Source organism: Lepisma saccharinum, chromosome 7 (assembly GCF_977018435.1).
Source record: "Lepisma saccharinum chromosome 7, izLepSacc3.1, whole genome shotgun sequence".
Classification (NCBI taxonomy): domain Eukaryota; kingdom Metazoa; phylum Arthropoda; class Insecta; order Zygentoma; family Lepismatidae; genus Lepisma; species Lepisma saccharinum.
Genome location: NC_139235.1, coordinates 78,144,663 through 78,167,873, shown reverse-complemented (window position 1 = coordinate 78,167,873; position 23,211 = coordinate 78,144,663). Strand labels below are relative to the sequence as shown.

Here is a 23,211-nt window from a genome sequence, read left to right as displayed (position 1 = left end):
GGAAGGGTCGGAACCAAGCAGGGTCGTTAATGGTCCAGGATCCATAACTTCTAATGAGTTCTATTGGGTTCCGCTGCAGAACTGGAACATTTTTTTCTCCCACAATTTAAATTCGGTCCAAGTTTCGTTTTGTTTCATTGGAAAAAGGTTCCTGGACCGAACCTTACAGATAAAAAGGTTCTTTACGGTCCAGAACCCATATGCGCTTGCTGACGTTCTCTCCTGGACCGGAATGGAATGTATTTAAAATTCCCGGACCTTTACCAACCCTGGAACCTGTATGTGTCTTATAAATAATAATAATATAAATGAATGGCTTATTGCAGAAAGGGACCTGAGTCACTTTTGCACAATTCTGGGAAAAACAAGAAAAATTGTATAATATTGATAGTGTAAGAAAGAAATGTGCCGTTGTTGGCTCAAATATTCAGCATAAAGAAAAGTTAATTTTGCAACCCTCAATGCACCCCCCTTCAGTATGCGCTAAGGTTGTGACTCCGGTACCTTTCTGCAATAAAAGTGGAAACTTTGAGAAATAAGACGAGAAATATCCTACAAACGCCTGTTGCTGTTTGAAGTACAATAATGTACGAGCTCGTACATGTATGTGTTACTCTACATCTGTTTCATTGCCGTGTGTAGCGGGCCACCGATGAATATCTTCATAAAATCCTTTGACGTCGTCTGGTACATAGGACAGTTCGTATGTCCTTCAATTTAGTAAGCTTGATCGGCATACTTGAAACTGGAAACGTACGTGGCGTAGGAATTACAATTCTTGCACCTTTGGTCAGATAGAAGGTGTGAAACGTCAAACCTTTGATGACTTCGTAAACCTTGACAGTACCCTTATGTTGAACACAGTATTCAAAGTAATGATACTTGGAAATCTGAAAATACTGCCTATTCTTGTAGAAACACATGGTAGTTTTCACAGATGCCACATTTTTTTTGTAGACATGAGGCCACCACGTTGCGAAACCAATAATGTTACTGGTGTCAATAAGTTTGACATATTTTTACCGCCCGAGCTGTATCACAGATTAGCGTACACAGTTCGTACAACGTATAAATACGGCTTAGTTTATTGCAGAAAAGGACCCGAGTCAGTGACTTAGGTACCTTTCTGCATTAAAGTACACTTTTCACTGCATTTTCTTGGCTATAGCCTCGTGAGACTGACGTCCTTTCTGCACTAAAAGATGTGTCTGTAACTAGGAAAATAAAAAATACCATAAACTCCGATACCTCAAAAATGTGACTCAGGTCCCTTTCTGCAATAAGCCATTCAAATGTTTCTAATTAATACGTCAATATAATTAACATGCCTATTCATAATTATAATAATAATTAGGATATGTAAATGAATTAATATTGTTCTTTTTATTGCATGAATAGGTAAATAAACTGTACAATAATATAACAGCACGTATTCATTATGTAGTTTATTTATAGTTAAGATCGCTGCTCTGGCAAGCGAATTAATGTCAAGAAATAAAAAAAGTAACAAAGAGGACGTTAACCTCAGTTCATGAAAAGTTTTAATTTTTGATGCACATTATTTTAAGTAGTGGAGTGCGTTAATCTTCTTAGGTGTACTGCCAGTTCACTGTCTCATGATACCAATCTAATACGTGCCTTCGTGTAAGTTAGGCAGAATCCTCGATTCTACAACAAATACTAAGCAAATTTATTTTATTTCATTTTAGTATACTTGGTAAGTATTTCGGGGTGGGCGGACCCCTTGACCATCCTCTAAATATGTCATTGAGTGATGCCACGATAAAGCGACCGACGCAAAAATCGTCCATCGCGAAATTACGTGCCATTGTTGAAGCTAAAAGGAACATTGCAGTGAGTGCCTAGCCTACTCGCAAGAACGCTTCAAGGTTAGAGTTGATTGGAAAATAAAACACAATCGTCGTTTGCTTATATAAGCAAAGAGACTACGTTTTGCTTTAGCCAACACAGATAAACTTTGTACACCATAAAGGTAGACGAGCCCTAGGTGGCGTTTTTTAGAGGTATTCGCCGTTCAATGGCGTGCCCTGGGATGTTGATGTGGGCTCTATGCGACGTAGTTTCCCAAATAGACAGGGGCGTCGTCAGCGGTTGGTTGAGCCCCTCCTCATTTTCTGCACGCCCCAAAGAGCCTACAAAAGACATTTTGAGAATCATAGAGCGAGATTTCACACCGAAACAATAAGCGACACGTGTGGCTTGGATTGATTCACTTGCTTTATTTTACTTCGCTTCTCGTGCCACTTTTGGCTAATTTGCGAAGATAGGGACGAGTGATGAAATTGATGAATGGACACTCACAATCACGCCTTTGGCGTCGTAGCGAGATGTGCTAACCACTCCGCCACGGGGGCTGGCACGTGTCGCTTGGAAGCAAACCCTCTGTAACCAACGCAACCTTTCGAACAGAAGAGACACGGCAAACATGTCACTCGGGCTGGGCTGTTTTCTCACTACCGTGCATCGTGTCGCCTTCTGCTGTTGTTCGCGCATGCGCGGTGAATGTCTTGCTTCAGACTGAATGGGCTCTTGTCGCATGCCGCTTCAGTATGAATTCTTCCTTCGAGTAGAGCAACATTCGCATACATAGAACGAGAAGAGGGAGAGAGAATGAGTCGCAGAGATTGAAATGAATACGTGCATAAACAGAGATAGACAGATAGGAAGAAGGACAACAAAAGATATAAAGAAAAATATTGAGAACAGAGGGACAAGGAAAGATGAACAGAAAAGAAGAGGCGAAGTAAGAAGGAGAAATGGAAAAAAGGAAAGAAAAATAGCTGAAACAGAGGAAGAAAGAGATGTTGGAAGAATAAGGAAGAGAGAGAGAAACAAAAAGAAGATAGATATAGATGAAAAAGAAAGAAGAGAGAACGAAATGGAATACAGAGATGGAGGACCTAAGGAAGAAAGACAGGTGAGATCAGAAGAAGAAAGACGAGGGAAGAAGATTAAGAGGCAAATAGAGAGAGATGGAGAAGTAGAGGAAAGAAGGGAAGAGATGGATAATGAATGAGGTAGAAAAACAGCAATAAGAGATATAAAGAAATGGGAGTAATGACAGAGTGATGTATAGAGATACAGTAAAACCTCGTTAATCCGGACTACTGTGGGGGGATAAGTTGACCGGTTTAACGAAAGTCCGGATTAACTGAAATAACTTATGGTGTATTTAAAGGGCATAGCCTAAATGCACTATACAGTACAGTAAAATGTAAAGCAATACTGTACATACAATGCAGTACGTACAGTGGGATCCATGAGTATTACCGTGCAAATTGTCCATCATCATGTTCGTGCACTTTATTTGACCCAATAACAACTTCAAGAATAAAAAGAAAACTCAAAATAAGCTGTTGACAACTTCTGCACCAGCATACAGAAACGTCCATCGCTTAAAAACGCATAGGATGTAAGAGAAAAATTAATGAAAATTGTCATGGACAATTTGCACGGTAATACTAATGGATCCCACTGTACGACGAATGCGAGTGTTGACTTCTAGCGACATTTAAAATCTTGCATTCTGTTTTTTTTCCCTTTTGTCTGTCCGGATTAAGCTAAGTTCGGCTTATCGGGGTTCGGCTTAACGAGGTTTTACTGTATAATGAAATAAGGTGAAGGAAAGATAGCAAGGAAAGAGGTAAAGAGAATTTGGAGGATAGAAATAAAGAAAGGAAAGAAAGAGGAAAGATAAACAAAGATGGGAGAGAGAGGAAAGGAATGAATGTGTGTAGAGGAAATCTTAGCGATAGGAAATCTTCTGACGTCAGATATATTTTTTTTAATGTAGCCGACGCTGCAATGTAGGTAAAATAGTTGCCCTTTCTACCCGAGCCTAATCAGTGCAATGAACACACATGTGCGTGCACCGTTAGATCATTTCGCGAGTTGAGTCAGAATACATTACGGTGCAGGAATGCATCGTCTAGTGATTTACACGTGAATCACGGGTGAATCTTTCCCATGTAGAGTAATATATGGGAACTGAAGGTCACAGTGACTGCCACGCGTGGCATTTAATTGAAGGTATATAGATAAACAGGCCCATAAAGAGAGACGGGAAGGAACAGGTAGTGCATAAAGAGATAGAGACTGGGGGAAAGGGGGGGGGGATTTGCTACTAGGCTATAGCCTAGGGGGCCGCAAAAATTGAAAGGGGGCACAACTAACAAAGACCATCGATAATAGCGAAATAAAACATGTCCTGTCCTTTTACTTGCTTATTTCATAAAGAAGGTAAAAGGAAGGAGTTTCTAACGTTTAAATTACTTCTTACATAATAACTACCTAGGTAGGGAACGTATTTTAATGTACAAACTTATGGTCGGGAGAGGTGCAAGAAAAGGTGCTGATAAAATGCCTTTATTCAATGCTCTCTCTTTCTGTGCCTTCTGTATATAATGTGCGCGGACCGCGTTGAGAGCTGTGGTTCTGCCGAATAGGTTTTGTTGAAGTTTGTGTTTTCTGTCGCGGGTTTTGCTACATTATCTTGATAACTATAGGGGCTGCAATGATTATATTATACCATGTTATAGCTCTCGTTCTGCTCTACAAAGTGACACCATAGGATTTTATGTAGCTGCTCAAGAAGAGTAAAAATCATTAATTTTTTGTCCAATTTGAACAAAACATGAAATAAAAGTTAATGATTTTCACTCTTCTTAAGCAGCTACATAAAATCCTATAGTGTCACTTTGTAGAGCAGAACGAGAGCTATAACATGGTATAATATAATCATTGCAGCCCCTATAGTTATCAAGATAATGTAGCAAAACCCGCGACAGAAAACACAAACTCCAACAAAACCTATTCGGCAGAACCACAGCTCTCAACGCGGTCCGCGCACATTATATACAGAAGGCGCAGTTCTATCTAGCACTTCCACACACAAAAAAAAGCCGAGTCCTATGGGACGATACTTACACCACTTCCTACCAATGAAGAATGATGATTATGATGATATTGAATAAACGCATTTTATCAGCACCTTTTTGAAAACATTTTCAGAACCTTTTTATCCCTCTCCCGACTATGACTTTGCACCTTAAAATCCTTTCATTAGTTATTACTGTCCCGTACGTGAAATCTTCCGACTGGTCCAATAGTTGTAGCAGCTTTCTTAGTGTAACCTTACCCTAATGCACATTGCATGTCTACCATAACCTAACGTAGGAAAAGCAAAAATGTTAAGCGGTCGCTATTTACAACAGGGAATTTTACCCTGCTTGCCTTGTAAATATTTATCTTGCAAAGCTACGTAATTGTATTCCTTGGAAAAGAGTTGCTGTTATCACCAGCTCGCAAATCAGGCAACTGTAATCCTACCTGTCTGGTGGTAAGAGAAACGTCACGTCGAGCATGAAGAAATTCCTGACATGTTTTCGTTTTAAGTATGTTTTGCAAATACACCTGCCGTGAAACGAAATCAGGAAAAACAGAAAAACATCTAAGACACTATCATAAATATTACACAGTGAATGATATTTTTCCTGTCGTCCCCAGTACCAAGGGTGATATTTGGAAAGTACTTCCATTCTTATAAATTAATTATAAAGAAAAAAGAAACGTCGAAATTTCAGAATTCAATTTTTAGTTAAATTTGAACTGTCTGAAAAAAAAAAACATTATGTATAAAAAATTTGCGAAATCTCGGTAAAAATATAAAAAACGTTCATACGTAAACAGAATTATGCTTTGCAACATTTTCCCTTTATACAAAAAAAATTAACGGTTCTTTATACTGAGCATGTATTTAATTTAAATAAACAATTGGTTATTCTTAACGTAGGAACTTCTAGAAATAGTAACTGGCTCCATCTTTCTGTTCAAAGATTTAGTGCAAATCCTACAAGTTGGAGCTGTTTACTACCGCAATATGCTCTATGGGCACTAATCATTACATTACCACATCACTCGGTTTATTGGTTATAGATTTCTAACGAATTGCTAATGAGGAAATCTATATCATAAATAATTATTACTTGAATCCAAATTCGTTAGACCAAATTGAATTATTGTAGCGTTTACAGGTTTCTTACTAGCCAAATAAGTGCAACCAATGTTTCAATGTAGTTAGCATTTTACCAATGGCTCGGTGGTCGAAGTTCCCGAGTTCAAGCCCAGGTTTGGACATGGGCGTTTGTTTGATTCATTGAAGTCGCTTGTCTTACACTTTCGACTCATCACGACGATGAGTGATAATATGATGCACATAGCGCTACGACGCCAGGGGTCCCGGGATCGAATCCCGGCCTGGGCATGGATGTTTGTGAGTATCCATTCATCAATTTCATCATGTCATCACTCATCCCCATCCTCACAAATTTGCCAAAAGTGGCACAAAAAGCGAAGTAAAATAAAGTAAATAAAAAATAATAAAATAAGTAAGCTATTTCGTTTCAATGGACATGTATCCCCGCACAAACATTGTAATATTGTTTACTATTATAATCAATAATAACATAGCAAAGAAGATGTTTCTTCGCTTTATAAATTGCACAGAGTATTAACTATCAAGTGGCCAGGTACAATATTATACTTTTATGACATATTGTGCATTAGGAAACATTGAAAAACTGAACCTACAGATTTATTTAATGAAAGGGATTCACCTATAGTAATATAGCCTTCTTGTATTGTACGTATTACATTTGTTCGAGTTGCTTATCCTGTACAAATATTGATTGTCAATTGTTTACTTTATTTAAATAATATAAATATCGCCACAATGATAGGAAAATCTGTGCTGAAGTGATAACGAATGCTCGTAAACTATGTTAACATTTTTACTTCATATATCTAACAGTTTCTTCTGAAAAAGGAACGACAATTAGGCTAACATTGTCCAGATAAGCAATTAAAACTCTGATTAAGGCGGCCCCAAATAAATTGGCCTGCGCACGCCTCTGGTAGAGAGAGAGTTTACGTCAATCTTACCCCCTCCACCTTTTATTGAAGTGTTCTCTAAGCGTTCTCTATTCCGATAAGATACGAACTCATTGTACTCTTCCCTTACTGGCTTAGAGCAACAGATTACAACGCAGTGTAACATCACAACAACGACGTAATTTACAATCGCATTGTCTAACGTTACGTATCATCCCTTCGCGTGTGGCATTCGGCGCGGCACTTTCCTCTGTCGGAATTCCACCAGCGATCGCTTTAGCCCCCCTCCCCCCCTTTTCTAAGCTCGAGCGAACGCAGGCGAGGCAATTTATTTGGGTCAGGTCAAGGCTGGGCTTTCATCTGCTCGGTGACGACAACCGGTATGCCTGCCTTGGCCTTCTTACGGGATACGGGCAACAAATGTAGCGCCGTGTAGCATGTAGATCCATTGTTGTAGCTGCACCTATTTAACTCAATCTTTGAACCAGGAACCAATAATTTGGAGCAGTGGCGGCGATTGGGTTCCAAAACCGGGGGGAGACAGTATATTTCTCTTTGTAGATAACTGTGACGCCAAGGGTCCTGGGTTCGAATCCCGCTCGGGCTTGGTTGTTTGTGAATGTCCATTCATCAATTTCATCATTTCATCACTCATCCCCATCTTCTCAAATTAGCCAAGAGGCACTAAACGCGAAGTAAAATAAACTAAATCAATCAATCAATCTCTTTGTAGATTAGGTACGGGGACAAAATTGGCGGGCAACAGCCCCCCCTCGGCCCCCTAATCGCTGCTACTGATTGGAGATAACATGACCAGGCACGTATCTAGAAATATATTTAGGGGGGTTCGAAACAAGTGTCTCAAAATAATAATAATAATAATAAATTGATTAAAATATTACCCCCACACCCCCTATACGCCTTCATGGCGTGGTGCTATGCACAGGGGAGCACTTTACTTTACTTTGATTAAAATATTAAAGTTAATTAATATAATATTTTTATTACATGAATAGGTAACAAGACCGTATAAGAATAGTGATATAACAGTACTTATTTAGACTTGAATATTCAGATCTAGTTGAACGAAAAGTAAAGTTGTTGGTATAATATTTTATGCATATTAAATCTTGAATAAATCTTCTTTGGTACTATCATTCAAAGTCGTATGATCACAATATAATCCTTGCCTTCCAATAAGTTCGGCGGAAATAAATATCCCTCAATATTTTCATTATTTAATTTTGGTAAGTGTTTCGGGGGGGATCCGGGCCCCCTGGACGGCGCCAGCTAAATGCGTCCGTGAACATTACATTATTTCATTCTAATGGATTCAGCGATCAACTTTCCCCACAATTCATTGCACGAAATCGCCGGGCATTTAACAGGTTAAGAATTGTGCGTGGGGGGTCTTTGCCCTTGATTATCATGATCTTATGAGGAATGTGTCCGCATAAAATATCGCAAATTTCTCACTGTAAGAAGGCTTCTTATAAGCTTTGCTCGAATTTTCCCCCGAGTACGGTGCGTGATGATGACGTCAGATTGAATTGAGTTGTTATATCGATGAGAATTTACAGCTGAGTACATATAGACAAAGAGTATTTTCAGACCAAAGCGACAAGTAGCACGTGTCACTCAGACCGGGCCATTTTCTCAATATCGTGCATCGTGTTTTACCTCAATCTTGTTAAATTAAATACGCGAAATCATACATTTTTTTATTTAAACTTCCCAGCTTACAAAAAAAAAATGACTACAGATACAAGATTGAATTTATGGCCGATTCAGCCCATGGCTGCATACCAGTGATGTGCGGTACGCTATATGTTTACGTCTACATGCGTTGTCTAACGTAGATTACATTGGGTTGTAGTTTTACATAGAGTACGTAGACAATCTAAAGTGCATTAAAATAAATTTTCAAGGCTTTCATGAAAGGAAAGTGACATTTTGAACTATATTGGTTTCTAACGAACTGAAAAGAATCCTATTTACAACAAAACTTCTCTTCTCCTCTATCATCAACTATGGACAAAGATAAATAGTATGCAAAAAAAAAAACAACAACAGATGGCAGTCGTGAGGCAAAATTAGCCATTTCCCCATAAAACAGTAGAATATTTCCATGTTAGGTATTTTCCTGTGTGAGAAATTGTTCGAATTTGGAAAGAAGCGTATGAAAAATTCTCCTCACACATCAGCAACTGATACACAGTATAATTTTGTTTTACTTAGAAGGCGCCCTTTGCTAATTTATCACCTTTCGCCATGTTGTTTACATAGCTTACGTCGTCTGCGTGTATAAAATAGTCTACGTGTAGAATGCAGACTATCGTTTTTACGCGTAAACGCACATCACTGCTGCATACACAACTTTCTAATACATAACAGGCCTGTTGCTCGTGCATGCGAAACGAATGCGTCTTGTACAGTCACCAACAATAAAAATGAGACACCTATATCCTGAAATACTCGCTTCCCTGCGAGGCGTTGTGTGTGTTGCCTAACTCGACGGTGATAAGTGGATTTTAATAGCAAATTTTCAGTGGCGAGTTCTACCCCCGCCGTGGAGTTACGCAACACACAACGCCTTGCAGAGGAGCGAATATTGCAGGATCTACGTGTCACATTTGTATTGCTGGTGACTGTACAATACTGGAGGAGCCAGTGTCACTTATCGCTGGAGAACAATGGACAAAGTAAGAAAGCGGAGGGGGAGGGGATTTCATCAAGTGACAAACGGTTCTCAAGCCATTCGTCCTTAACCACTATCCTTGCTACAAGGCGGCTTCATGAAAAACAACGTCTTGGTTGACAATGGGAGGATAAGGATTATCAACGAGATAAAGATAATCCGTACTCGCTTTTACGTAGTTCAAACAATAAAATGAAACAATAAAATATTATCTGTTCGTCTTCCCTCCCCCATTTACCTTTGAATTGTCTGTGAGCATTGAGTTAACTTGGGAAAATGAGAAATAACGCGTGTATGTGTGCACGGTGTGTATAGATTTCAATCCATGTAAAAGTTCCTCGGTTTGCGGTTCTCGAGTCAGCTTCCTCTCAATGTAGATTACGAACACATATGTGTGTGTGTTCAATATGGGGATTTTCGTTTGTTCATGCAATAACATGTGTATTCCACGAAATGAAATTGTCTAATCTGATGGTATTAGCTCCTTCTCAGTCCAGACTTTATTTGTGAATAAGAGGACATCACTTTAGTTGTATAAATTTCCAAATATTTATCAAGGACTCAATCTTGTCAAGAACTTCAATGACAACGCCTATGTTATTGTCAAAGATAATCGTTTCATATTGAGAAACTTTGGAAAAGCCTGATCGTATTATCTGTTTGTTTATCCAAAACGAGGATGAAACTTATCTCAGGAACTAGTGACGCAATGTAATGTCCCTTTCTTAGGCCATTCACACACACACCCTGAATGATATCGTAGTTACTTAAAGAAAGCAACGCCTCACAGTTACCTTATTATGGTAAGACCGAGAGCGAGACAGGCATTGGACGAGACTGAGATATCGCTCGTATAGTTCTGATATCTTATTTAGTTTAAGGGGACTTTTAACCCCTTGTGTTCTCTTGTTCTAAAAAAGCAAGGAATGTTGCGATACATGAAGAGAAGTTAAAATACGACTCCCACTATGAGTAGAATAAAAACATGACTCCTGTATGATGCTTCTGGCAATTCAATTCTCGAATCTGAAAAATCTAGGTGTTTCGGGTTCGAATCTCGTCCTCACTCATCCTCATCGTCGCGATTAATCAAAATAGGCAGAAAGCGGCGCTAAATGACAAAAATCAAATAAGAAACATATGGTCCAAAAGAAGAAGGGGGATTTTTTATTCACAGTTCAATACAGTGTTGCCCTTGGGGGTGAAAATTAAAATCCCTTTGGCGAGGGCAAAATTGTACCTTGCTTGACAGGTTCGCAAGTGGCAACCCAACATAGTCAGTCATGTGCATGTGAAATAAATTTTAATTGAGCTACTGTTCGAATTATTATTTCCCATACTTCCAAATTTCATATCAGTGCGACATCTTACACTAGTTTTCTCGGTGTTGACAAATACACTGGCCTTGCTTTGGTTGTAACGAGGTTAAGATCTCGATGCAAACGAGGTTATAAGAAATTTGAAAAACGTGAGTCTGCAACACTGTTTTCTCTTTGCTCGCATATGCACCGAACAACTGCAAACTGGTTTCGCTTGCGTAACTTTAAAATTAAATGCAGCAGCTGATTCAATGACGGGAAGCTTTAATGAATCGCACATGCTTTCGCACGCGTAACTTCATTGTTTAAGGACTGTTTGCGTGGTGTTCCACGCATAGATTTATTAGTCAGTGTTCCAACCCCGACAAAAAAGGGCTAGATCATTTTCATCTCTACTGAGTCTGTTGATAGTTCTGTGTCATTCCTACGATTCATTCTTCACTATTAAAAAACATCAACTGATGATTCACCCTAAGTTCATTATACAGTATTTTCACCGTAACTAAAAGAAGAAAAGAGTGCACCGGAGCGAACTTTTGCAAAAAGTTGTCTTCACACTTGATTTGAAAGCTTCGTAATAGATAGGACGCAGGATGTCACCAGCTCCACAGATGATCTTGGGATGCTCTCCTGCATCCTTTGGATGGAGCCAAGGATGGCTGCTTTCACTACCGGAAGAGGAAGAGAGGAAACCTTCTTTGATCTCCTTTCTCTGCCGCATTCTCTCACGCTTCGTCATCAGACTGGATGCATCATCGTTGAAGCAGGAATCTTGGCTTTCAGTAAGGCTGCACACGAGAAGAAATAGGCATCTAATAAGAAAGAAGTTAGAAGTAATAGGCAATCACTAAGACAGTGATAAGAAGTAGACATCTGATAAGAAAGAGATGATGAGACGCAAGACATCAGCAAGGCATTCAATAGGCATCTCGTAAGAAGTGAAGAGAAACAGGCATTCAGTAATGAGAAGAAATTGGCATTTAATAAGAAAGAAATTAGAAGTAATAGGCATTCAGTAAGCCAGTAACGTGAGGAAAAAGGCGTCTAATGAGAATGCAGTTAGAAATAATAGGCATTCAGGAAGGTAGTAATGAGAAGAAATAGGCATTTAATAGAAAAGAAGTTAGAAGTAATAGGCATTCAGTAAGGCAGTAACGTTAAGAAATATGAGTCTAATAAGAAATTAGGAGAAATAGGCATTCAGTATGGCAGTAATGAGAAGAAATAGGCATTTAGTAAGGCCGTAATCAGAAGAAATAGGCATCTAATAAGAAATACGTTAGAAGTAATAGGCATTCACTAAGGCAGTAATGAGAAGAAATAGGCATCTAATAAGAAATAAGTTAGAAGTAATAGGCATTCAGTAAGGCAGTAATGAGAAGAAATAGGCATTCAGTGAGGCAGTAATGAGAAGAATTAGGCATTCAGTAAGGCAGTAATGAGAAGAAATAGTCATCTAATAAGAAATAAGTTAGAAGTAATAGGCATTCAGTAAGGCAGTAATGAGTAGAAATAGGCATCTAATAGGAAATAAGTTAGAAATAATAGGCATTCAGTAAGGCAGTAATGAAAAGAAATAGGCATTCAGTAAGGCAGTAATGAGTAGAAATAGGCACTCAGGAAGGCAGTAATGAGAAGAAATAGGCATCTAATAGGAAGTAAGTTAGAAATAATAGGCATTCAGTAAGGCAGTAACGTGAAGAAATACGAGTCTAATAAGAAATTAGTTAGAAGAAATAGGCATTCGGTAAGAGAAGAAATAGGCACTCAGGAAGGCAGTAATGAGAAGAAATAGGCATCTAACAGGAAAGAAGTTAGAAATAACAGGCATTCAGTAATGTAGGCATGAGAAGAAATAGGCATTCAGGAAGGCAGTAATGAGAAGAAATAGGCATTTAATAGAAAATAAGTTAGAAGTAATAGGCATTCAGCAAGGCAGTAAATGCGAAGAAATAGGCATCTAATGAGAAAGAAGTGAGGATAACAGACATTCAGTTGTCTGCCAGTTTTGGCAGAGGATGAATAGTGATTAGATGATACCATCGAAGAGGCAATAAAATGAGACGCAAAAAACGTTTGAATGAGTTAAATGAAGATAAGCATGCATTTAGTAAGGTACTGAACGAGTGCTAATAGACACGTAATAAGATAATAAAATGAGTGAGCAGGCATTTAGTGAGGAAGTAAATGGAAACAAATTATACACTAAATGAAAAGACATTCGGTAAGGTACAAAATAATAAGAAATAGCGACTGAACTACTTAAGGCAGTAAAGGAGTGAATGCAGATGTACAAAAAGTGCATGGCCATTTAAAATCATATCCGTAAGAAAGGTGATAAGAATGGCTAGTAAATATAGGAAGAAAGATGCAGGAGGCACTTGAAATAGCACCAGGAAACTGAAATTGGGTCAAAATTTGGATGTATGTTTTTGAGGACAACAGTTATCTGCGACGTGTCTTCATTGATTGATATACTGAGATGCACAAGGATTTATTTGGACATGTTAACAACTCTTGTGTAATCTGGTATAAGCCAACATGTGCACAAGATATATGCATTTCCGTCAAGGTTGTTTTGGACGAACAATAAAGAATGCCGATCTGTTGTAAGGCGATTGATAAGTCCACTTCATGCTCAGATAAGCTAATGAGGATGTAACGATGTTTCTTGTTTGGCGAAGAATCACGATGCTTGTTATCAGATAGGTTAATGGCTGTAAGAGGCTTATGAAATATAATCAAGCAGTTAACGAAGTAGATTTACTACAAGCTCAAGTGTGAAAAGAAGATCGAACACTGCCACCAATGGATACATACATACTATACTCCTTTTTCCGGAATGTCTGGAGTAGGAGAACGCGAACGCGTCCTTAGCGTACGTTGCGGCTGTGTGCCTCGTCCAATGAACGCGAGGAGGGGTCGACTCGACTGGTCCTGTAGTTCTGTAGTAAACATGACAGCTCGCAAGACTACTAGGGGAATTCTGTATTCCCCACCTAGTCTGGCCCCGCCCACAAGCTTTCCCCTCTGCGCGTCGCTACTCCAGACATTCCGGAAAAGGAATATAGCTGGTCTATGATATTGTCGGAACGTCCCTGCTGATATCTTAAGCCCGCTTTAGACCAAAACATTTTCCTTTGGTGGGCGCATCTCCACCAAAGTCGTTCATCAAATTACCCCCCAAAAAGAATTGTTCATCATACTCCCTCCACACACACAAACACAAATATAGTTTGGATAAACACGCAATAATTGATTTTTGTTTAAACATTTTTCATAAAAAAATAATAATCGAAATGCCTAAGCTTTATACAACGAAAACAGCATTTTACAGCCAGTCAGTCGTAACACAGGAACACATGCAAGCGAAACAAATCTTGTCTGAAATCATCCAACTCCGAAACTGAAGTCCACATGTCGGAAGTTACGAGCCGACTCGGAACTACCACAATAAAACACCAGACATGTTTACAACTGGCTGGGATGCGAACAATCGAGAGGCACATGCCATTCGAAACCTTTCATTGCAGTTGAAATTAAAGAAACTACAGAAAAATAGCACGGCTCACTTTCCTGTTTGCTAACATAAAACGTACACAACTGCTCCCGCTCACTGTCATTGTTAGTGTACTGAACCTTATTCAGTCAGAACCTTGTCTGCTCTGTTAATGTGAACAGCATGCGTCCCCGCCTTCCAAACCGATTCTAAAGGCGTGAGAGGTGGTGTTTCATTTCAACCCCATCGTCCCGATCACCAACAGGTAGGTAGAAAATCTGTACATAATATCCATAATTAAAAATCAATAACAACTGAATGAAAGGAAACTATCTCCCCATTTTTGTGTGAAGATATATAGAATTGGTAGCTAAACTAAAAATATAACATTTTGTCCCCCCCCCCCCCGTGGGTACCCCTACATGAACAAAAGGCTACCGTGTAAAATGATTTTTTTTATGGCATTTCAGATGCCATGCCTTATTTCATGGCATTTCTCAAGGATAGAATCGCTCCTATTCCCGTAGCATTTATCTTAGCATAACCAATCAGAAGCGAGCTCTGCGTCACGGGTGCAGATGTAATGGCGGCCGAGTTAGATGTTTACAACGTATCACTTCAAAATTTTAATATAGGTATACATTGTAATCGCAAAAAGCTAATGTGAAATGCTTCCGCGTAAAGTACTGTTTGTATAATATGTTTTAGAAGCATTTACATAGCATTTATGCTAGAAAAATATTAAAGGAAAGGTTTCCGTGTAAAGCGAGCCTTATGTGTATCTTGGAAGCGAGTCCTACCACTAACGTTGTAGCGAATGCTCCGCCCACTCAGTGCTACTTGCAGTTCTCGCGCATGCGTGGAAACCATGGAGGTAAGAAAGGGAGGAGTAAGCCCTGCGCGCTGTTTCTGAAGACGGGTCACGTGACAGAACCGGAGAAGTCGGACCAAAACATTCGAAGACGCCGTAAGAAAGCATGTAATTTTGTGTACTTTTGACTAACATTTAGGAAGCAATGGTGCGTGCTCAACACACGGCTGAACTTACAGAAGCGACAGGAAACGTGAAGGAATAATATTCCATAAGCAAATAAAGCTAATTATAGTTTGTTTTGTAGTATTTAAGTGTAAAGTAGACCTCGAGTTTGCGTTTGTAGTTGGAGCCTACTTCCATGCTCCTTCCAGCCCGCGTGCGCTTGCAGCAGCCGATGCGATGTTCTTCTGTCCGTGAAGTCATTGGTTGAAGTAGATGCGGCCATCTTACGCCGACAAACTTAAGCTCCGCCCACTGGCTTCAAAACAAAAGCAAGGAGTGATACGAGACTGCAGGCACCTGGTAGAAACTATCTGCAGGCAGTGTAGGCCCGCTGGCCAGTTTCAGGATTGAAGCTGTACACAGTTTTTGAACCTGAGCGAGCCCCACCATATGTATTCCGACAATTTATGGTTCATGAACATCTAGAGCCGTTTGGCGCCATTCTCCTATGAATTCTCTTATGTGCATTGAATCCGTAGCAGCACAATTGTCTCCACTTCTATCTTTCTTGAAGGCGGCAAAAATTTTCGTGTGCTGTGAGGAACCTTTGACGAAAACTGCAACTGGCTGAAAAGCAGATAATTGTTAATCTTACATTCTCCTTCCCCTTCTTTTTCAACCATGTTGGAGAAATATTTGGACACACTGTAGATGTTTAAATCAACCGTGTACAATCTCTACCATAATTATAAAAATTGTGTTTGAGACTGGAAAATCTGGGAGCAAGAAAAGAAAGCATCTGGCAATACTGGAGTTGTTTCTTCACAATTACTACTTTCACTTTTAAACTTTTCAACGGCCAGTGCTCTTGTGTTGTTTTCAAAACACTGCACCAGAAATCAGTGTTGACAATATAAATACCCTGGAACTGGTATAAACTTCTTTGAAATTTCGGCAATGCCAAAGCTTCCTCTTTTAAATCCATGGAAAATATTTGCAACGCAAGATATAAATCTGTCCAGTAGATATCGTTTCCAGGGGAATTCAAGTATATGATAAAGCTTATCAGGTGGTGAGATTTTCATGATAAGTAGTCATGCAGAAATTTTTTCGATCGATTGTTGTTAGAAACCCTTCAGTGGGTGAGTGTTCTCTTGTCTGCGTGGAGCTTGCAAGATAGTGTATCATTTTTTGTAACCCGTTGTATCTTCAGGAAAGTGTTTTGATCCAACCTGCTTGAAGGTAGTGTTGTTTATATCAGCTGGCAAGTCCTGATAATTATATTCTTTGACATTCACAACGATTCTTTTTACAATCAGCGTCGTGATTCATTTACACATGTGTATCTCACTGGCGTAGCCATGTGTGGGTCCACAGGGTCAGGACCTTTCAGAAAAAATACTCTCTCTAGAATAAAACATTTAAAAAGAACAACAGTGGCGGTTCTTTACAGATTTTAGGATGATGAATTCGAAAGTGGCATTAACTATTGCTACCTCATGTTTTCATGTTATGCATTTAAATTTGAACAACAATCACACTCAATTGTATCGTCTACCAATATACGACTATAAGAACTTTTATTTACAATCGCAATAACAAAAGAAAAACGTTAAACCTTGCCCGAAAAAGTAGATTGATTGATTGATTAAGTTGGTTAAACCCTATAATCTTTGTCAAACCTGGTGCAATTAATGTGACAAAAGTTCACTTTATGCACAGATAAGCTAATCGGGACTGGACCTACAGTTTAAAGTGGAATCCGAACCACTACGTGCCTCCACCGGGTAGAAAAAGTAGATAAAATGGCAAGCTAAATATATTGTTTGTGCATACTAAGTCATGATACGATGCAAATATAGTTTTACGTGATTTTTTTAGTGTTTCTCGCAAATTTCAACATATTTAGAATACCGTAAAGTCGTAAACCTTTCTACCATAAATGAAACTGTACTTTGCAAGTTGTTATTTTTTCATGTAAATAGTTTCCAACAGTTTTTTTTTACGAAAGGCTGGGCTTTCCTCCCCCCTCCAAAAATTCTGGTTACGCCTCTCTTGTAGCTAATCTGTACCTAATTTTACATATCACATTCATGAAATACCACGTCTTTTAGTGCTATTGTAGTTGTAATTGTATTCTTAATTGTATCCTCGAAATAAACTCATATTCTACACAAGAATAATCGGACTGGACTAACAGTTTGAAATAGGATATGAAGCAGCGCTGTGTGTTCCTACCGGGAAATTAAACCCCTTGATCACAAAGCGTGTCGGCTGTCGCAAGAGAAAAATCAAAAGAGAGCGCGCATACGGAACAAGGAAGCTACAAGCGAGAATTGAGGCGATTTTATCCAATGCGAGAACGCATAAAGAACACGTTGTCTCTTCTTGTAGTTTGAAGCATGAAGTCCAACTTTGCGCTTTGTTATTTGCAACTGGGAAAAAACCGTTTTCTGGTAGAGTGGTTGTGCAACGAAAGCTAGCTATCTTACAATGATCATTGTCGTGCTTTTTTTTAAAGGTGCCTAAAGTATTTCCTTCCCTAATTAAGGAAGACTTGTCTAAGATTACATAATCTTTCGAAGGACTTTTTGCATTGTCCAATTTTCTCGCAGAGCAAGGGACCCCTTGATTACAGAGTGTCCGCTATCGCAAGAGAATAATCGAAAGAGGATTTTTCTTATTGGTTTTGACAAATCTTGCACAGTCACGTACACTTTTGGGATGTAAGGATACAACTGACTTTCAATAGAACTGTTCCAACCTACAAGTGTCCTTGTACAAGCAAGAAAGGAAACTTAACTACAAACGGAAATCGAACGCTGGATTTTATCCAATGGCTCGTTATTGTATTGTACAAAAGAGGTGGAAAGGGGAAGAAGAACCACACATTCGGGTCAGTTTGACGTTTCTGCGTTGAGCAGACGACAGAATTCCCCTCCTCCAGCGGTGGAAGGCCAGATGTACGTTCTACTGTTGCCAACTTAGTTTTTTTGGAGCAAGGTTTGTCCAAATCACGAATCGCATGAAGTACTTATCTTTTCGTCTATTACTAAACGGTCTCAGTTGTAGTGAAATCCAGCTTTGGCTTTGCAGTCTAGCTCTTGTTGCTTCAGAGAAATAGTATCCCCGTTTTAGGCGGGATTTAGCTCTTTTCTGGAAATCCAATGTGCCAACACTTGCTGATCCGGCAGGCCGCAGCGGCAACAGGGCCCCTAAACAGGCATATGAATAACCCCGTAGCACACTTGCCTCCTCAAGTCTTTCCCCGCCGTTCCCTTGCATTGGCGCCCTTTCCTCCTGTTGCCTCTTGAGGGTAGCGGAACGGCCTGTCTCTTCGCTTTTGTCGGCTGCAGAAAAAATGTCCTCTGCTATATACACTCGACTGCAACGCTGTCGGTTATCTTATTTAACAATGTTGTTATTTTATTGAGAAAAAAAAAACTTTTTAATTTCTTTACATTTTGCTGTTACCTGCGGTAACACCGGTTACATGCACGCCACGCCTCTGAGGGACCCCTTGATTACAAAGCATGTCCGCTATAGCAAGAGAAAAATCGGATGAGGACTTTTCTTATTGGTATTGACAAATCCTGAATACGAAACAAGGAAACTGCGGACCTCCGTGGCGGAGTGGTTAGCATACCACGCTACGACGCGAGGGGACTCGGATTCGAATCATCCTCATCTTCGCGAGTAGCCAAAAGTGGCAGAAAAGCGAAGTAAAATAAACCAAATCGAACATAGAAACGAAACAAGGAAATTAATTACAAGCGGGAATCGAACACTGAGTCAATCGATTTTATCCAATGCCTAGTTGTCTCTCTTCCCCTTGGAGCATGCCTGAAGTAAGAAGTCCAACTTCGCGCAATGTTATTTGGAACTGGAAAAAAAATCGTTTTCTGCTGGATGGTTTTCCAACAATGGCTATCTTGTGACGATTATTTGTGTGTTTATTTATTTTTGCTGTCTTAAGCGTTTTCCGCATAATTAAGGAAGACCAAGTTTTTTCCCGTAATTAAGAAGGAGCGACTTAAGATTACATAATATTTCGAAGGACATTTTGCATTGTTCAATTCTCTCGCTGTCATCTTGAAATTCCCACGAGTAGATTATTCCTGGCCATCGTATTCAGCGTGTTAACATAGATTACACATCAACAACAATTCATGGGTTCGAATCCCAGTGAAAGCTCTGGGTCGTTATAGGCACCAGTGAAGACATCTAAACTCAGAGGTCCCGGGTTCGAATCCCGGCCTGGGCATGCTTGTTCTTTGCAAGTGTCCCTTCACCAATTTCATCATATCATCACTCATCTTCTTCCGCCAAGAAAAGTGGCGGAAAAGCGAAGTAAAATAGACCAACAATCAATCAATCTACGTCTAAACTGAAGTGATCACCCCGTTTGGAAAATTCTAAAAATAATACTTAATAAAACCTGAAAAACATAGCCAGCGTCTTCCCTGACGTCTAAATTTAACGAATCTCCCTCCGAGTTGTCTAGAACTAAAAATGGTTTGTCAATTGACACAAGATAATGTGATAATCGCCACTTTGGCATCTAAAAGTACACGATCACCCTCTGAGGCAACGTTAAAAGCTAGTGGCTGCTAAAGAAGAGCTACCTGCGCCCTACGAGAGATCATTTATCCGACACTGCCTGTCATTGTACAACTGTTGAAGAAAGATTGTTCAATATTGTTATTATTGTTTTCTTGAGGGTTTATTTTAAAGTGTGAGGCAGTGGCGGCGAGGGGGCAATTACTCCCCACGTTTTGCCACTTTTGGCCGTGCACTATGCTAAACCTTATCTACAAAGGGAAATATGCTGTCCTTGCCCCCCGGTTTTGCAACCCAATCGCCGCCACTGGTGTGAGGTATAGTATTGGTTCTATAGTTTCTTCCAAGTATGTGGTCTCATAGTAAGTCATATTAGTCTAATTTTTGTCCGCTAGGTGTTAGACGAGTCAATCAATTTTACAATAACCGAGAGTGGGAGAAACATCATACTGTTGACTTATGAAATTTCAACAAAACGGATATATATAGCTATATATTAATCAAACTGTGGAATTAAATATGGTGTTACATGTGAAAAAAGGAAAATTTTCTTTAAGTAAGCGAGCATTTAACTAAATAAAATGCATTAGGTTTACATGACTAATTAAAAAGCGAAATGTGGTTTATTTTTTGCTACCAAAGCAATGGATTTCCACACTTTATTGATATTGACAAAACCACCACTTCAGCGCCATCTGTACGCAGAAGTTTGAACATGACGGAGACCTTTTATTTTCTGTTATTTACTTACATAACTTCAGTCGTAACAAAATTATAAGGATCACAGGTCCTAGTGAATAAAACAATCTTTTATATCGGAAAATTTCTTCCTTACCGAATTTATATTAGCTGTACGGTTATCCATTGAAATTTGGGCCTATGCTTTAGTATGGCTTTTGAACCTCCTTAAACATGAATATCCTTATGTTGTCCCTAAAGACAGATTTGTATTGACTGAAACAACGTTCAAGCCGGCCCCCGTGGCGGAGTGGTTAGCACATCGCGCTACGACGCCAGGGGGTCCCGGGTTCAAATCCCGGCCTGGGCATGGATGTTTGTGAGTAGTGCCCATTCATCAATTTCATCATGTCATTACTCATCCCTATCTTCGCAAATCAGCCGAAAGTGGCACAAAAAGCGAAGTTATATAAAGCAAATCAGTCAATGAAACAACGTTCAACATCGCATGAAATAATGGGGATATTTTTAAAATATGCAATGGATTTCACCGCGAAAGCTTGAACTCACATTCTCTATTGTTGAAAGAATGTTAGAAATAGACATTCATTGTCTATTGTTAAGATTTAAACAGAGTACAAAACGAGCAGAATACAGGTGAACGGAAAACATTTGCTATTTAGCACAAGAAGAGAAAATCAGCATGAATATGGAATGTATGCCAAAAAAGTTTGAAAGTATGAAAATTATGTAAATATAACTAAAATATGCAAAAAAAAGTGCTCAAAACTAATATATGGAAAATAAGCATATTTCGAGCTCGCATACCTCGATTCGAAAAACTTAATACAACATTGATTTTAGAATTATATAAAGATATGTAATTACATAAAAATACGTTCCTTGGTTATTAAGAAAATTGATAAAGGTGTACAAGGCAAGAATAAATTAATATAAGCAGGAAAGAAAGAAGAAAACATCGAGTTGTGAAGAAAAGCCTTGTTTTTTTAAAAAAATCTTGAAAAGTATACTCATTGTTGTTTTCTTTTTATCTTATGTCAAGAGCTTTATGATATCTAATTGCACATAGAGCTTATCTTGACATGTAAAACACAAGTGTACAACAGCAATCTGAGCACGTGGCATATGATAGCTTAATACGTAGATGTCTATTCTTGTAGCGTCATTGCATTTACAACTCCTCCTATGGTACTGAAGGGTGTCTACGAGTTAGGAAATAGTAAGGAAATCAAGAAATAGGTGAAGATGTCAAGAAATTATACTTGTGGTCAAGAATGCTATCACAATGACTGGTTGATTCAGTGTATTTTACGTCACTTTTCTGCCCCTTTGGCTAATCGCGAAGTTGAGAATGGTGGTAAGATGGATGAAAAGACAATAAAAAATATATAGGTACGACAACACAAATCCCACATAAGAGTATACTGGCTGTGAGCCTAGATGCCAGATCCTCTCTAGTCTGATAGATAAAGCAAGTCAGATTCTCTTGTTAAATGCATACAGCTTCAGTTTTCACCTTAACTAACCTTCTGGTAGGGGTTTTTCATTAAGTAAATATTTTCTTAATTGCTAATTTCCAACTTTATCTAAGCAAGGGTCGTGTGAATATAAGTTAAGAAAAAACCAAAGAAAGGTCAAGAAAAAAGTTAAGATTTTGAATTTATTTTCGTAGACAACCTGTACTGCTGTCTGATATACAGTCCAGAATATATCCCCTTACTTCTCCACATTCAAGCATTCCGCTTCTAATTCATCCTTTGGTTCCTACATTCTTCTTCTCATTATTGTACTCTTGGTCATATTTTTCCTATTTTGCAATTCACACTCTATTTTTGATATATGTTGATTGATTTGTATTTTACTTCGCATTTCCGCCGATTTTGGCTAATCGCGAAGATGAGAATGATATAATGAAATTGTTGAAAGAACATCAATGCCCAGGCCTGAATTCGAACCGGGAACCCCTGGCGTCGTAGCACGCTGTGATAACCACTCCGCCACTGAGGCAATGTAAATTTTATTTTATTTATCAAACAGCAGTGTAAAGTAAACGAGAGTGTGTTGAAGAATTCAGAACTGTAAATTTTACATGTACAGGGTGGTGCAAAAGTAAGTTGACAGTCTTTGCCTACTTGACATATGTCAACCTACTTTTGCACCACTCTGTATACAGGGTGAGCATAAAGTATTTCCCTGATTACAAACTTTTATTGCTAAAGAACTATGCTAGGTACAGATATGCGGTTTGTTGGAAATGGTAGATCAACTCATAATGTTTTGTTATCAGTACACTTTAGTACACTTCGACATGTACTCCCTTTGTTGCCCTTAGAACGTCTAGGCGATACTCAATCTATCTCCATGTCTTTGCCAACATCTCTTCCGTCACCGTCTCTATAGCATCCCGTATTCGTGTCTGAAGAGTTTGCATATCAGGAACTGATGAACTAAAGACTGTGTCCTTAACGTAACCCCATAAAAAAAGTCAAGAGGGGTTATGTCCGGCGAACGCGGTGGCCATGATATGGGACCGTCTCTACCGATCCATCTG

The 23,211-nt window shown here is 39.0% G+C and overlaps 1 protein-coding gene across 2 annotated transcripts in view; it reads left to right on the top strand.

The window, feature by feature from the left end:
* NAAT1 (Nutrient Amino Acid Transporter 1) overlaps positions 1-23,211 on the top strand; it is a 101,272-nt gene that overhangs the window by 38,564 nt on the left and 39,497 nt on the right. Inside the window, exon 1 of one of the 2 annotated variants that reach the window (XM_083125474.1) lies at positions 16,529-16,643. The exons of the other annotated variant lie outside the window; for it this stretch is intronic. The gene's annotated coding sequence lies outside the window, so the exon portion shown is untranslated. Of the gene's footprint in view, positions 1-16,528; positions 16,644-23,211 lie in introns of those variants that run through there. 2 annotated transcript variants of the gene reach the window in all.